The sequence below is a fragment of the Camelus ferus genome, chromosome 27, assembly GCF_009834535.1.
Source record: "Camelus ferus isolate YT-003-E chromosome 27, BCGSAC_Cfer_1.0, whole genome shotgun sequence".
Taxonomy (NCBI): domain Eukaryota; kingdom Metazoa; phylum Chordata; class Mammalia; order Artiodactyla; family Camelidae; genus Camelus; species Camelus ferus.
Window position 1 is genome coordinate 5685102 of NC_045722.1, and position 17487 is coordinate 5702588.

At 35.0% G+C, this 17487-nt stretch overlaps 1 protein-coding gene across 1 annotated transcript in view; it reads left to right on the forward strand.

Annotated features, from left to right (window-relative positions):
- The window catches only part of PEAK1 (pseudopodium enriched atypical kinase 1), a 204726-nt gene that overhangs the window by 118602 nt on the left and 68637 nt on the right, over positions 1-17487 (forward strand). The window contains 1 exon segment of the mRNA XM_032468993.1: positions 7948-7992. The gene's annotated coding sequence lies outside the window, so the exon portion shown is untranslated.

Genomic DNA, 17487 nt, shown 5'->3' on the forward strand with positions numbered 1-17487 from the left:
AGACTTTCACCTCTAAAGAACAAATCTTGCCTAGGACACACGTAGTCTTACTTTAGTATTGGTCTGCAGTAGAGGGCGGTCATTTGGGTCCCTGAACTCATAACAATTTGATGTAATCCCTCCCAGGTGACTGACCATGTCATAGACATTCAGAATGATCTTTGCTGGACTCATTCAAAACTGCAGTGACAGAGCAGAAGGTTTATGTGTAACCGTTGGAGCAAGAATATCTAGAGTACATTGAATTTGGGTAAAGGGCATATGTGACTTTTTCTTTTAGTAACTCAACTTAATTTTTTCTGATTATGAAAGTGATAAATGTTTAGTGAAATATGCTGATAGAAAATTTGGAATATATACATTTCATTTAACACTTTGTTACTTAGTAGTCTTTTAATCTTTTTAATTAGGTTTATATGCATTGTTTTTAGCAAAACTGAGATTCTTGTATATGTAGTATTTTATTCTTCTTTTTAAACCTAGTTATGTTTTATGAACATTTTTCAGTGTCATTAAGTAACCATCTCTGTTTCATTAACTGTATAGTGTCCTGTCATATTGCCGTACTGTCTTTAAGTTACCAATCCCCTGTTATGGAACATTTACGTTGTCTCTCATTTCCCTGTCACAAAGAACACTGTACTGAACATCCTGTAGAAGATTATTTGTGCATATAGATTAATCAGTGAGCATAGCATTCCTTTAGATGAATTCTTAGAAATTAATTGTAAGATCAAAATGCATGTAAGTATTTAATGTGCTTTTTTTTGTTTTTATCTTTGTTTCTTTGTATGTTTGGTGATGTTTTATATGCCTTTTCACCCTTGAAAAAACTTATACATTTTTTTGTACTCTCCTTAGTAGTGTATAGAATATCCCACAGCCTAACCAATATGGTTTTTTTCTTTTACACATTTTAGGGTAATTTGATAGATGATTTCTTAGTACCCTGGTTCCTTAGTGTTGTTTTAATTTGGATTTCTATGAATTTTAGTGAGGGTAGCCTGTTGACAACACCATAATTATTTTTGCTGAAATGTCTCAGATAAATTTCTCTAGTCATACGTAAATAAAAGGGAAGTGTTCTCTATTCAAGGAACACATTCTAGGTGGTAATAGGCAACAAGATTACAAGTATTAAAAGGTATTACTTTTGTTCTGCTATGTTGAAGCTTCTGAGCAAAAGTTATAATTTTTAAATCAAACAAATCTCAATGCATAGTGTATTTTTGTTAATCAACTCTTTAAAACTAAACAAATTTTACTAAGATCTTTGTCATCTTTTACCAAATTTCTCATGAAGAAATTTCTTTTCACTAAAAAGCACTACTTTTACCCTTTTTCCTACTAATCATGGCCATCTTTTCTTTCTCTCCCTCCCACCTTTTGTTTTAAAAAAGCCCAAATATATTTTGCTTTTGTCAACTTAAATTGCTAGCATCTGTGATATGTTTATTGTTTTGTAGAAGAGAGGGGGAGTGTTGATGTCTATACTCTATACTCAATATGTAAGAAAAAATTTGCATGTAAGTCAAAATTGTGACAATTATAAGAGCATTAAAGTATTACTTATTAATAAATGAACTTTAGTTTGTTATAGTATAAAATTATAGTAGACCCACTGAATTCAGACTCTTAATTAGTAAATGAGGGTAAAGTTCTTTGAAGATGAAGAGTACTTTCTAAGTGCTATGTATTGTTCTAGTTGGAGTTGTATTCTTTACGTTAGTGATGACTTGAAAGTCACTTTAATTTTTACAGTATCTCAATCAAAAAGAGGTTTTAGTCCTTTTCCAGTTTCCAGTTCTGAGTCTTTGGTTATACAGGTATTGATGAGACTGTAGCGTGGATAGTCCTGTATCTGGGCTTGCATCGGTGGCAGCTTTACACCCTACCCGTAAGTAGGTTTGGAAAAACAGGTTGGTTTTCACTTCCCGCCGTTATAGGTATATCCTGGTAGAAGGACAGCTACAATGTGGTGTCTGATTCCAGACCGCATGTAACTACAATCTGTCATTATCTGTCGCTCGCCAGATGAACCAGGCTTGTATATCTAAAGAATAATTTTATTGATTTGCTTTTATAATAGTCCTCTCTATTAAATAAATAATGAAAGGGACACTCCCTGCCTATTAACAGGAGAATTTTATGTTTTGTGACAATTCAGGTTATTGATGAATTTCAGGGTCATCAGTCGGTCATATGCTACATCATCTCATTTCCATTCCTTCCTTTCTATTCCCTCTGCCAGCAGCCTAGTTAAGACCTCATTACTTCCCACCTGCACCACTGGAACTGCCACCTTATTGCTGTCTCCAGCTCCAGTCATACTCCATATTGCAGTTTTAAACAGTACAGATATATTAGTCTTAAGCCAAAATAGAGATCAGAGTATATCATGCATCTGCCTAAAATGTATATTTTTTTGGCCATAGTCCTAGACATAGCTGGCATTCAGCAATTTACATGATTTAATTATTAAAATAATGCTTAACATTTCAGCATTATTTCCCACCTTAGTGCATCTCACTATTCATATGTTTTCTTACTATATACCTTTGCTTAAATAGCTTAGAATGTCTTACAATTCTTTCTCCATACCACTCTCAGAAATAACCCATATTCACTTGGGAGAGGGAGACAAGGAGTTAAGTCCCTTTCAGCCAGGACTAAATGCATTCTGTTCAGTATGAAATGGATGTCAGTGGTGCAGACACAGAAAAACCTGTAACGTTTCTAGTCTGGTGTACCAGAAAAGAGAAACTGGGAATGCTGATGAGAGTGTGGCTTGCAAGGGAAAGAACTAGGCAGGAGATCTCCAGAATTTGTCAGCCTACATCTATGACTGACCTTTGAACCATACATGCCTAGAATAGACTCAGACCAGCCCAACTGAAAACAGAAGCTCTCTTGCACAAGAATCAAAATTTATAGTTAGAGACTAGCCAAAAAAAAAAAGAAGAAGAAAAGAAAAGAAAGATCTGCTAAAACAAAGGAGACACTGTTCACTAGAGAAAAATAACAGAATCCAGAGTCTCCACAACTCAAGATATAATCCAAAATTATTGGTATACAAAGAACCAAGAAAATGAAACACATTCTCAACTGAAAAGATAATCTTTTGGGGGGAGAGTATAGCTCAGTTGGTAGAGCACATGCTTAATATACACAAGGTCCTGAGTTCAATCCCCAGTACCTCCTCTAAAACTAAACAAGTAAGTAAACCTAAACTTAACCCCCCAAAACAAAATAACATAAAATAATTTTTTTAAAAAAGAAAGAAAAGATAATCTTTTGTTTCCAACCTCAAGATGAATCAGGTGTTGGAATTAACCTACAGGAGTTTCAAAACAGCTATTATAACTATTATCAATGAAGTAAAGCAAAGCATGCTTTCAATGCATGAAAATCTCATCAGAGAAATGCAGTGTCTTGGCAGTGAAATAGAAATGAAAAAAGACCAACTGGAAAATACTATTTCTGAAATGAAAAACTCACTGGATGGACTTAACAGCTGAGTGGACATGACAGAGGAAAGAGTAAGTGATTTCAAATAGATCAATATTATTTATCCAAGAGAAAAAAAGAAATATTGGAGGAAAATGAACAAAGCCTCAAAGGTCTGTTAGATGGTGTTTAATAGTTGGCTTCTCATTAGAAACCATCGAAGACAGAAAAGAGAAGGATAGCATCTTGAAAGTGCTGGAGAAAAATGAACTGTCAATCTAGAATTTCTATACCCAGTAAAAATATTATTCCAGAATGAAGGCTGGATTTATCATGATGATCATTTTGCAATATATACAATATTCAAATATCAAATTACATAGTATACCTAAAACTGATATCAATTATGTATCAGTTAAAAAAAAAGAACGAAGACAGACAACATTTTCAGATAAAAGAAAACAGGGATAATTTGCTCCCAAGAGACCTGCAACAAAATAAATGATGAAGAAGTTCTTTAGGTTGGAGATAATTCTAGATGGAAACTTGAATATTCAGTAAAGAGTAAAAACATCAGACATTCTAAGTATCTGGGAAATGTTTGATTTCTTTAAAATCCTGGAATTCTTTATCTGTAAATCTTGGGATGCTACTTCTCATTTTCTGTGTTTCTGTGTTTTACATTTTATTTGTATATTTCAACTCCCCAACTAGGCTAATTTGGAGGGGGAGAGGGCAGGGATCTCTTGGATTCCCCAAAGTCTGACTTTTGCATATCTCATTGTTTATTTTCTTTTCTCTAAAGCAGTGGTTAGAACAACATTGCATTTGAGGTGTCCCAGTTAATTGGATTTCAGTCTTTTCTGACTGTAAACGTATTGCTTTGGAAATACATTCAACATAGGAAATTGTGATCTCTCAAAATTTACTTTATCCAACAAAATAATTTCCTTTTTTTTCATATTCCTAACCTATGTGTTACTTTAAAAAGTTTCTCATTTGATAAATGAAAAAAATTATTTTTTCTTACACTAAACTTTAGGAGATATTACATGAATCCTATGCATGAGAAGTTGGGCATAATAAACAACTCAAATAAATCCTTGGGGTTTTGCAAAAAAGCTAGGAATATTCTTGGATTAGATGTTTCTCTTACTGCTTTTTATAAAAAGTCAGATGTTAAGTCTAAATTCATTGATGACCTTTTCACAGGACTTTGGGGATAACACTGTCCTATTTTGTTGCTTATGGATGATCTACACACGAGTGTAGAGTTTAGCGAAGGGACCAGATAACTAAAGTATTCTTTGTTTGGGCTCTGCTGAAGAGTAGCCAGGAGACTTTTAGAATAAACTGGATTTCATCAATTTTATGAGATTCTCTCATGAGTCTCAGATATGCCTGTATCCTGTATTATTGGATCCAAGGGAGATAGATATACTTTAGGTGATGGAATTGTATAAATGGCAAAATTGATATTTTTTTAATGTTTAGGAGCCTAATTTATCTTTTTGCCCAAACTTAGGGCTATTTCACTTCCCCATGGAAAGTATCTGAAGACAAGACCAGTTTTTAATTTTCTCAAAAGGAGCTTTGAATCCAAAGTACTTGAACAAATAATCATCTGTTCTATCCACATATACAGTTCCATACCACAAATACAAGAAAGAATGTTGAATCTGAAGGTGTTATGAAAAGCAGGAGAAGTAAGGAAAAGGGAATCTTAAGAGACTGAAAAGCCTGGGCAAGTCCAGCTCAACCACTCGGTAGCTCTAATGGTGGAACCTTGGAGGGACGCTCACTTTCCCTAAATCTGTTTCTTCAGCTATAAAAATGAAAATGCGAGTTCTTTCTCTGTATGCTTATTTTGAAAATTCAGTGGTTATATGTTTTAGATGTGGTGCTTCTGCACATCCATTAATTATTAGTTCCTTTCCCCTTACTCAATTGTAAGAAAACAGGGATATGAGTCTTATAAAAGGTATATAATCCCACTAGGATGAGGTACTCAATAAATATTAATGAATAAATGCTTTATGAAGGAAACATCATGTTTTACATTATTTTTAATAATTACCAATTTTAATATAAATTGTGATTGAATATGTTTACAGTAGTTCTTACTGAATAATGATTACAGCAATAAGTTATTATATTATTTTGCTTGACATTTGTACGCTGAGACGAGTAGTTTTGCTGTTATTAAATCAACATCATTTAGCCAAAATTGAACTCAACCCCATGGTGTCTTAGTGGAGCCATGGAATCTGCACTGCACAGAATTTCATCCATATTTAATGTTATACGGTACATTAAGCCATAATATTCCTTTATTTGTGTGACATTCTTAAAACTTTGCTGCAAGGTCATTTTAAAAAAATCTATTGATTTGAAACATTTAAAAAATAAATTAGCTTCCATGCCTTGAGAAGCAATACACTGTAGCACAGGGGTCAGCCGACTTCTTGTATCAGGGCCAGGTCATAAATAAATTAAGCTTTACTGCCCAGTCTCTGTTCCAACTGCTCAGCTCTGCCTTTGTATCAGGAAAACAGCTGTAAACAATATGTAAATGATGGGTATGCCTGTGTTCCAGTAAAATTTTATTTACAAAAAACAGGTGGCAGACCAGATTTGACCTGTGGGCCGTAGTTTGGTGATCCCTACTGTTACAAAATAGCACAGATCTGGATGTAGAAAACCCAGGACGTAATCCATCTCTGACATGAACTGACTGAGCATTGGTAACAAACCGAATCATTTAACTTCCTTGTGAATTTCTCTTTATTTATTAGTAAAATTAAAAGGTGGGACTATCGTGATCTGTCTTATCTTAAATTTTATCTTAGGTCATCAAAAGTTTCCTGGTATGTAAGTCACCTTTTCCTGAAGGATAAAGAAATAACCTAAGGATAAAATCAATGCTGAGTCTGACTTTATACTGGATGTATAATCTGTATTTAAAACAAATTATACACATACTGCTTCTTCCCTTTGAAAACTTTGAGATCTAAAAGAATTTCAACCTTACAGTCTATGAGAACAAACCAATGACTTCTCCATCGATGTATTTCCAATAACTTGAGTGATCGAAACTTTAATGTTCATTTCTTATGTATGTGGAAACTATGAGTTGCATGTAGATTTTATAAAAATAATTGTATTACATTGCTTTAGTGTAGCATAAAGAGTAATAAACAAACAGCTAACTTTTTTAAACCACTGAATAGCACTTAGCACTTGTCCTATTTGATACCTATAACAATCAGTAGTTGCCAATTTTAACCCCCATTTTACAGATAAGGAAACTAAAGTTCAGAGACATAGAAAACTGGCCCAAGAACACATAGCTAGGACAAGTGTCAGAGCTGACATTGAACCCAATGCCTTAGTTTCCTATTACGGCTCTAAGAAATCACAATGGACTCAGTGGTTTAAAACAACATAAATTTATTAATCTTAAAGTTCTGGAGATCAGAAATCTGAAATTAGGCTCAATGGGTTAGAATCCAGTTTTTGGCAAGGTTGCATTCCTTCTACGGGAGAGTTCTTTTGCTTGCCTTTTCCACCCTCTAGAGGCTTGCCTGCGTTCTTTGTCTTACAGCCCATTTCCATCCTCAGAGCCAACAATGGCTGCTCAAGTTTTGGTCTTACCACATCACTCAGACTCTAACCATTTTACCTCCTCCTTCACTTTTAAGGATATTTGTCATTACTTTGGTCTCACCCAGATATAATCCTGGATAATCTCTTCTCAGGATTCTAACATAATCACATCTGCAAGGTCCCTTTTGCTATATGAGGTAACATTTTCGCAGGTTCTACGGATTAAAATGTGTACGTCTTTGCAGGGTCATTATTCTGCCTACCACACCCAGTGAAGAAAAAAAATTTTTAAAGATTCTACTTATTCTCTCAGTATCTCATAGAAAGGGGGATTAGTTCTTGTCATCCCATTGGGCAGATAAAGGATCCTGCAGCAGAAGTAATGTGTGACTTTGCCGGAGTTTTATAACTAGTTAGCCTGGGGCGGGGGGTGTCTTTTGAGTCCCAATACAGAAAGCTTTCTACTGGATCATATTTCCATAACATTTTTATCAGTATTAGCCATTTGATGCTAATATAGGTAAATTGCTTTCATGTCTCTAGATAATCAAACTTGAATTCAACCCAAATTAGACTTGATTCAGTGCCCTTGCCATCTGTTAGCTTATTTGATATTTTCTGGTTAAAAAAAAGAAAAAAGAAAAAAAGGTGGAGGGGGAAATTTTCCTTAAGGATAAAAATGAATGCAAAGGTTTGACTTTAATCACATACTTTGAAAATCTCTCTTTGATGGTGTTTAGACTCAATGGTTGAGGGTATATGGAAATCTTGAACTTTCTATATCACCTCTTATGTGTCACAAACAAATTATTGAATCTTATATTAAAAAGAGAGAAATGGAAGTTCTTAGAATAAACTATTTTAATATGGTTTCAATTTGTTTTCTTTTTATAGAACTTTATTCAACATGTATATCCTGTCTTTCCATTATGCCAGCAAGTAAGTAGTTGAATCTGTACTGTAAATTTACATTCTAGTCGGTAGATACTTAACTCTTTACTTCTTTTCTTTTTTTTTTTTTTTTTCTTTAATTGAAGTATAGTCAGTTACAATGTATCAATTTCTGGTATACAGCACAGTATCTCAGTCATGCATATACATACATATATTCATTCTCATATTCTTTTTCATTAAAGGTTATAGTTTGTAGTTCTCAAAGTAGAAGTCTTTCGCCTCCTTGGTCAGATTTATTCCTAAGTATTTTATTGTTTTGGATGTGATTTTAAAAAGGATTGTTTCTTTACCCTCTTTTCCTGCTAATTCATTGTTACTGTAAAGAAATGCAACTGATTTTTGTATGTTAATCTTGTATCCTGCTACCTTGCTGAATTCTTTTATCAGCTCTAGTAGTTTTTGTGCTGAATTTTTGGAGTTTTCTATATATACTATCATGTCATCCACATATAGTGACAATTTTACCTCCTCTTCCGATTTGGATCCCTTTTATTTATTTTTGTTGCCTGATTACTATGGCTAGGACTTCCAAGGCTATGTTGAATAGAAGTGATGAGAGTGGGCATCCTTGTCTTTTTCCAGATTTTAGTAGGAAGACCTTCTGTTTTTCACCATTGAGTATTACAGTAGCTGTTGGTTTGTCATAAATAGCTTTTATTATGTTGAGATATGTTCTCTCTATACCCACTTTGGTAAGAAGTTATTTTGTCATAAATGAATGTTGAATTTTATCAAATGCTTTTTCTGAATCTATTGAGATGATCATGTGATTTTTTGTTGATGTGGTGTATTACATTGACTTGATTTGCATATGTTGAACCATCCTTGTGTTCCTGAGATGAATCCAGCTTGATCATGGTGTATTTTGTGTGTGTGTGTTTTTTGGATTTTGTTTGCTAATATGTTGTTGAGGATTTTTGCATCTATGTTCATCAGTGATACTGGGCCTGTAATTTTCTTTTTTGGTAGTGTCTTTGTCTGGTCTTGGTATCAAGGTGATGGTGGCTTCATAGAATGAGTTGGGGAGTATTCCTTCCTTTACAATCTTTTAGAAGAGTTTGAGAAGAACTAGTATGAGTTTTTCTTTGTGTGTTTGGCAGAATTCACCAGTGAAACCATCTGGTCCTGGACTTTTGTTTGGAGGGAGGTTTTTTATTGCTGACTCTATTTCATTCTTATTATCAAAAGTAGTAGCAACAGAGAAGAGATAGTTTTTTTTAAAAATAGATAATAAAAGTGATACAGGAAAAATGTAGGGCAAGAGGATGGCTGTGTCCCAGGTCTCAGTTGAGTCCCTGGGACACACCCTACCAAGTGTGAGTCCTTGGCTTTGCACAGGAAATAATGCAAGAGCAAGCCACAGTTGAATAAAAGTAGATTTATTCAGAGAGAGACATACTCCATAGGCAGAGTGCAGACTATCTCAAAAGACAAGAGGAAGGCTGTGAGGTGTGGGGGTGAATACTTAGTTTAAAGTAAAAGTAGTTATACACTCCATAGACAGAGTGCGGGCTGTGTCACTCAGAAAGGAGAGTGGCCACGAGGAGTGGAGGTTGTTAGTTTTTATTGGCTCAGTATCTTCATATGCTAACAAAGTGGAAGGATTATTCCAACTACTTTGGGGAAGGGACTGGGATTCCCAAAAATTGGGCCACGACCTACTTTTTGACCTTTTATAGTTAGCCTCAGAACTGTCATGGCACCTGTGGAAGTGTCATTTACCATGCTAATGTATTACAATGAGCATATAATGAAACTCAAGGTCTACTGGAAGTCAAACCTCCTGCCATCTTGGGTCTCAAGACCTACTGGGAGTTGAATCTTCCACCATCTTGGTGTTAATTTCTGTGTCATTCCTTAAATGGCTGTGCCCTGCCCCTTCCTTCCTGTCTCAAAAGGAACCCTTTACTGAACCTATGTTTTATAGCTGCTATACATAGTGGTAATGGATGGAGTAAAGGGTGTGTGTTATTTGGTAATTGCTCATGACTTGTTTTTTTAATGCCATTAATTCAGTTTTTAATCAGTAGATGAGTTCTCATAGTTAGATATTTCTGTTTTAACAAAACCAGGTATTTTCACATATTTCACACATTAGACTTTAACTGTTCCATAATCCATCATTTTGTATTGTTTTATTTAGTTTCTGTTACTCTAAAGAGCAGTTTGATTTTTGGGGGTCATTTTCCTACCTTTTTCCCTTGGGCATGATAGACAATATTTTTCTTCCATTCTATTGCCTAGAATTCATAGATCTTCTAGTTAATGTAAGCAATCAAACTAAGAAGACTGGAAGGAAGGATGAACACAATGTTCACAATAATTAATAATCTTCACCTTGAGAAGAAGCTGTTGACCTGGCCAATGTAAGTCCATGGAAACAATACTGAGAATGGGGATATCATTTTTCCCAGAGCTACTAGTGGCTCTAACTGAGAGAGAGGCCAAGTCCCAAGTGGAATGGGGTATGCTAAGATCAGAAACTAGGGAAGTATTTCAACGCAGCAAAGAAGGTGTGGTGGTTATCAAGGAGTATGGAATCAGCAGGATTTAATAGAACTGTGTGGGACTTTGAAGTGAGCCAGGACTGGGTTTGTATTTTGGCTTACTAATAAAAAGCTGTGTAGTACTGGGCAAGGAACTTAATCTCTTCAGTCCCTCACTTCATTTATTAAAATGTTAGTTGCTGCCTCTCAAGGTTATTATATGATTAAGGATGTTACATACATAGTATTAGTAGTAGCCCAGTAAATAGGAACTAAAAGATAAAAACAGTACTTACAGTTGGTGGGGTAAGGCATAGCAGAATTTCCTAAACATTGCATTTTTCTTATCAACTCTGTTTAAAGTCTCAGGGAAAAGAGCTGCATCCAGAGCCATGCCCCTTAGTTAGAATAGCACAGATCCATTTTCAGCCCAACCTGGTCCTGTGCAGTTCTCTGAGCCTGGAGCTGAGGAGGAGCGCTGTGAGAGTCCTGAAAGGAAAATGGGAAACATGGTGCTCCTGGTTCGAGACCCACCATCATCCCTGCATGTTTTCCTCTTGCACCCGTGGCACCACCTAGGGCTTTCTTATGGATCCCTGTTGTTGAAGGAAGGACTCCCTTCTGTCTAGTCAATCAATCAAACAGTACGTTTTGGGAAACAAAATCTCATTTAAAATTTTTAAATTAAGAAAAGAATTATTATGTGCCTTATATAAACTCAATAATGCTATACTGATTTATCTTTGGAAAAATTTCATGGTTATAGTTAACCATTTTTTTTTTAAGCATTAGAGACATGCGTGCTCTTGATTTTTTTTAATCAATAGACCTTTTTTAGAGCAGTTTTAGGTTTATAGCAAAATTGAGCAGAAAGTATAGAGAGTTCCCATATACCTGCTCTCCTCACACATACACACTCTCCCCTACCATCAAGATCCCACACAAATATGGTATATGCATTGTAATCAATGAACCAACATTGACATATCATTATCAATTGATGTCCAGTGTTTACACTAGGGCTCATTATTTGTGTTGTACATTCTCTGTATTTTGACAATGCATAATGACATGTGTCCACCATTATATCATTGTACAGAACTCCTCTGTGCTCCACCTTTTCATATTTCCCTTCCCCCAAACCCCTGACAATAGTAATCTTTTTACTGTCTTCTCTTCATAGTTTTGCCTTTTCCAGAATATCATATACCAGCTGGTACTTCGTATGCTAGTATGAAGTGTTTTCTGACTGACTTTTTTCACTTAGTGATGTGCAGTTCAGGTTATTACATATCGGTGTGGCTTAACAGCTCATTTATTTTTATCACTGAATAATATTCCATTTTAGGATGTGTAACACAGCTTATCCATTCATCTATTGAAGGACTCGTTGCTTCCAAGTTTTAACAATTATGAATAAAACCACCATAAACATTTGTGTGCATGTGTGGACAAAATTTTCAAATCTTTTTGGTAAATACCAAAGAGGACGATTGCTCAACAGACGTTGAGCATCTTTTCATATAATTATTTGTTAACTGCATATCTTCTTTGATGAATTATGTATTTTTTCAGATCTTTTGCCCATTTTTTAGTTGTTTGTTTTCTTCTTGTTGTGTTTTAAGAGTTCTTTATATTTTGGATAGGAGTTCTTTTTCAGATCTATCTTTTGCAAATATTTTCTTCCATTATGTGGCTTGTCTTCCTTTTGCAAATATTTTCTTCCATTATGTGGCTTGTCTTCTTACTCTCTTGACACTGTCTTTCACTGGACAGAAGTTTTTAATTTTAATGAAATTCAAGTTATCAATTCTTTCTTTCATGGACCGTGCCTTTGGTATAATATCTAAAAAGTCATCGCTAAATCCAAGGTCATTTAGATTTTTCCTATGTTATGGGAATTTTGTAGTGATGTGTTTTACATTTAAGCTTATAGTCCATTTTTGTGAAGGGTAGAAAGTCTTTGTCTAGATTCATCTCTCTTTCTTTTTTTAATATAGATTTATATAGATTTCTAGTTGTTCTAGTATCATTTGTGGAAATGACTATCATTTTCTCCATTGAAATGCCTTTGCTCCTTTGTCAAAGGTCAGTTTACTATATTTATATGGGTCTGTTTCTGGGCTATTATGTTCCAGGTCTATTTGTCTGTTCTTTCACCAGTTCATCAATTTCGCCATTTCACTGTCTTGATTGTTGTAGCTTTATGGCTATTGTTAAAGATGGGTCCTCTGTCAGTCCTCTGACTTTATCCTTCTTCAGAATCACGTTGGCTCTTCTGAGTTGTGCAGCTGATTTTAATTCCATAGACTATGCTATGTAGTTCAAGAATAAAACTTCATCATTGTATTCTACTTTAGCTACATCTCCAAGAAACAGTATAAATTATTTCTTCATATACTATTTTCCCCAGATTTTCATCATGCCCATATTTTGTATATACTGTAAAACCTGCTACTCAAAGAGTGGTCTGTGGCTCCAGACCTACTAAATCAGAATCTGAATTTTACAAGACATCCAGGGACTTTATAAGCACATTAAAGTTTAAGAAGCCCTACTATAAAAAACAAGTTTTATCTGACTGTGAATATGGCATAGTGGCTTCACGTTTTACAATTTGAAAGTCCCCTCACAATTTGAAAACCACATTCAGGATCTGAAAGGTTTTTGTTTCTTCATTTATTTTGAGGATCTGCTCATTTTCAACCTACTGATCATGCAAGTGAAGGACAAGAGAGAAACTGAAAAAAAAAAAAAAAACACCGTAATACTCAATATAAACTTGAATATTAAGAGGTGATTCTTTATGCTTGAAAGATGTTCCAGGAGGATCAGATGTGTTTCAGCTCATTCTTCTTGTTATTGAAATGGTTGAATTTCTTGTTTCTTTTTATATTTTTCCTGCTAACCAACTTTAGAGAGTTATGACTATGTAGAATTATATTTTACAGCACCTCATCTCTGGGGTAAAGTATATTATCTTTGCCGTTACAAATGCCATTAATTGTAAGAAGCATAGGGCTTGGAGTCAGATTGTCTGAGTTCTAATATTAACTCCACCACTTCCTAATTTTATACCCCTGAGCTTCAGTTTCTTCATTGTAGTTGGAGAAGATGAGTCCTATCTCATAGAGTTGTTATGAGGATTAGATGAGGTGATATTATATAAAATTTCCAACACAGTGGCTGTAGTACATCAACAAATACTTGTTTCTTTCTTTTCCTCTACCCCTGAAAGTAGAATGAAATCCTTTCACACACTTATACTGTGATATGATTTCTTGTAACCAGCTGTGTAGACGTTAACAAATGTTTAGCATTTCTTCTCAGGGTTACATGTCCTGAGCTAGATGTATCAAGTTCAGTTAAGCAATTCAAGATTACTGTTAATGGTTTCAGGGAACAGATTCTTAGAAAGAGGTTTCACTATAGTCTTTTCAACATTAAGACCTATATATTAACTTCAGGTTTTATGGCATAAGTTGATATGCTTTTGTGTTTGAATACCAGGTTTCCCCATTTCCAGACATCATCTTTTTTTCATGAAGAAATGATCAGTTCTGCCTCCCTTTCGTCAAGCAAGGCTCTTTTTAGTGTTGAAAATATTGCATGAAGTCTAGCATATTCAAAATATTGTCTTTTCATTGTTTTCTTTTGGGAAAAGCTAATTCAGAGTCTATTTTTACATTACTATATTCATGGCACCTTTCCAAGGAATTCCAGGCACCTTGGAGGTGGCTTGCCATGTAGCCAGAGGCATAAATGACTAATTCAGATCGTTTCTTAAAGACAAGAGAAGTAGAATCCCTAACCCTGCGTTAGCTGTCATCCTTAGACCACACCAGCTCCCTTCGTGTATCTGACTCATCTGCTTTTTGTCAAATTTGGTATTTATTTTAGACTCTGATATTGTTCCACATTAAGCTAAGCTTTACTATTAATGCAGTGAGAGCTACCTGTAAAATGCTAGTGAGAGCTACCTGTAAAATGAAAGTGGGTGCTATGCACTTTACCGTGTAGCTTCACGTTAAGCTAATCATACCCTCTGTGTTCAAGGAGCATTGTGTTTTCTGTCTTTTTGCCTGGATTTGTAGGGTAATTGTGTTCTTCATAATTTAACAATAGGTTATTTTTCAGAGTCGTCCAAAAGTTGTCTTAGTCTGCTTAGGTTGCCATAAATCATTGCTTCCTCTCCAATTGGGCAGAGTTCCAATTTTTCTAGCATGTTTCCTTTTCACCGTTTAGACTGGGAATTGTGATTGGTTTTGATACTGTGTCTTCTTGAGTTTTGTCTTGTCTCAGAACACAGGACTCTTAAGAAGAACTTGTTTGTCTGCTGAACACGCCATCAAAATATTCTCTTATTTACAGGGGAAAAAAAGCAGAACCAACATGTGAAAGATAATAGAAATCTGCCAAAAATTATTAATTAAAATAATAGGGAAAATTTGAATTATTGCACAGAAGTCTCTTGATGAAAATGCTCACGTTATTTTGGTTTTTTAATTATGTCTAAATTAATTAAATTCTGCTTGAATAATTAATTAATTCTACCTCATCTTTTTTCGGCAAGAACCCAGAGAAAGTAATAAAATTTAAATGGCGTTTGCCATTAGGGAGGCTTTTTTTCTAGTCTGTAAGTACATATTTAATATTACTGGTTTACCCTCCCCTAAGCATTCTTTTGGATATTCTAATTTTAAGCAATAACCATTACCCTACATCATAAATAAGCACAGATTTCTCAAATTCTGTTTTCTAGGTTTATTTTATAAGGTGAAGCATATTGTCTTTAATTTTAAAGGTATACCCCCAAATCACATTTTCTGTCATAATCTCTAAATTCTCCAAAGATACTCATATTTAGACTTCTCTTCAGTTAGACTTCCCTTCGGGTTGATTTTTTATAACGAACAAACAAAAATTTTCCCCACTAATTTGCTATTATTTTGGAGAGGGAACTAACATTTATCAGTTCCTGCTGTGCACCAGACGACATATGAGTCTCTGTTCTTCTCCAAAGTCTAGGTTTTGTCTGTGCCTTGCTACTTCCTTATCCGATCAGCCACTCAGTTTTCAATGCCATCAACAGATCAGAAACCAGACTCTCTCCGTACATCTGGAAAGATTTGGGAAACTCACTGCCATTAGAATATATGTAGAATCGTGGTGATCCAAGATAATATAAAATGGAAGAGTAATGAGTAAGAGGAACTAAGGAAATAAATGGCTTCTAGGAGTTGTTTCTCTAACAAAAATTGTACTAGTATATTTTGAGACCTACTATTAGATTATACCTTTCTCTCCAATGCTAACAAAATTTAAAGAAAATCAGAGCATGGTAACCTGTCATGCAGGATGTCCATCTCCCCTGTTTTATTCCCCAGCCTAGCAATGCTAATGCTTTCACTGCCACACAGACAAATTGGGGGAAAGAGGAGTTGGATCAAGAGCTTCATTTGATCTATCCTTCACCTGTTTGTTTTATTTAACAAAGGACCTTGATGAATTTGTAAAAATCTTCTCTTTAGTAGAAAAATGGTAGACCCAGTATTTAGCTGACTCTTGCTTAAAAGGTCAAACAATTTGTAGGGGAATACAGGGCTCACAGACTGCTTAGCATGAAATATCGAGTGATCTAGAGGGAAATGCAAGAGTGATGGTATGGCTGCTGCAAATAACTGCAGGAGACACTTGTGAGTATTGCACAGTAAATCTGCACCTTCCGTGGGCACTCATTTAAGGGGAGGCTTCCTCAGGATGGAGCGTCAGCAACACATGTCTAATAGGTGCATTTATTTTAATACGCTCATTCATTGAATAGGCCTGATGAATTAGTACATGTCACCATCTGGTACTTAGTGAAACTATTCATTTTTAAAATGTTGAAATTGCAAGGAATGGTGCACACCAATTAAAATCCTTTTAACTGGATTGTGTTGTTACAAAGTGTATGTGTAGGAGGACTTCATTGGAATTCAGCGTGCATCTAAGGGTACACACACCAGCCTGAAGTCAATTAGAACAAAGGAAGTCAGAAGTCAAGAGAGGGGAAATTAAAGAGCTGTCTGTCCTTTTTCTGAATGTGTCTGCTCACGCATTGGGCTCTCTCTCTTGTTTTTCTGTTCGTACTCAAACTTTTCTTGATTGTCCTCCTACCTTGTCTTTGTTTTGGATTCCCTTTCTCTCTCAGCCTCCATTTTTGTCTTCTTTTTTGATGTTGTTGTTCCCCATTTCCTCACCTCTCCCCCACCCCACCATTCTTCAGTGACACATTAAAACAGGAGAGTGAGTTAGAATATGCAGTAACAGAAACACTTTAGCTCTCTATGTGCTGGAACTAGAATGAGTTCTAGTTGACCACATTTTTCTGGGTAACTGTGAGTTTGAGTTCTTTAAACATTAAAATGGTTTTAGTTATAATAATCGTTTGGTACTTATGTGACCTATGTTTTTTTTTAAAAATACAGACTAAGATTTGGGCTGCTTTTTCCTCCTTCTGTCTGTCTTTGTTTATTTTTGCAGGTTTACTTATAATGGGCATTTTCTAACTGAATAAATAAACTTTTAAATAATAAAACCATTTGTGTAAAAATCTTCCCAAAATATATTTCAGACTTTTGTTTTCTTCCCGTCTTCAATACAGGATACCAAACATAATTCAACATTATTTTGATATCCTGTTATAATTAGTGTCAATGTCAATCATGGTGCTATTCTGAAAAATACAGTGATCCTAGGGCTGTTTGCCCCACTCTAAAAAGTTTTTTGAGTTCTTGAGTTTGGTTTTTGTTTTTTTCTTGCTTCCCTCTTTGCTCTCAGGTAGTCTCTTGTCAGCTGCCACTTCTGTCTGAATGCTTCTGTCCCTTTCTAAATTATTTTGATCTTTCAAACCAGTTAATAAAGCATCATTTAATCATCTATTCAAGAACTATAAGGTGCTGAAACTATGTAAAAAAAAGTCTCCTGTCTTCAAGGAGCTAAGACTAGTTAG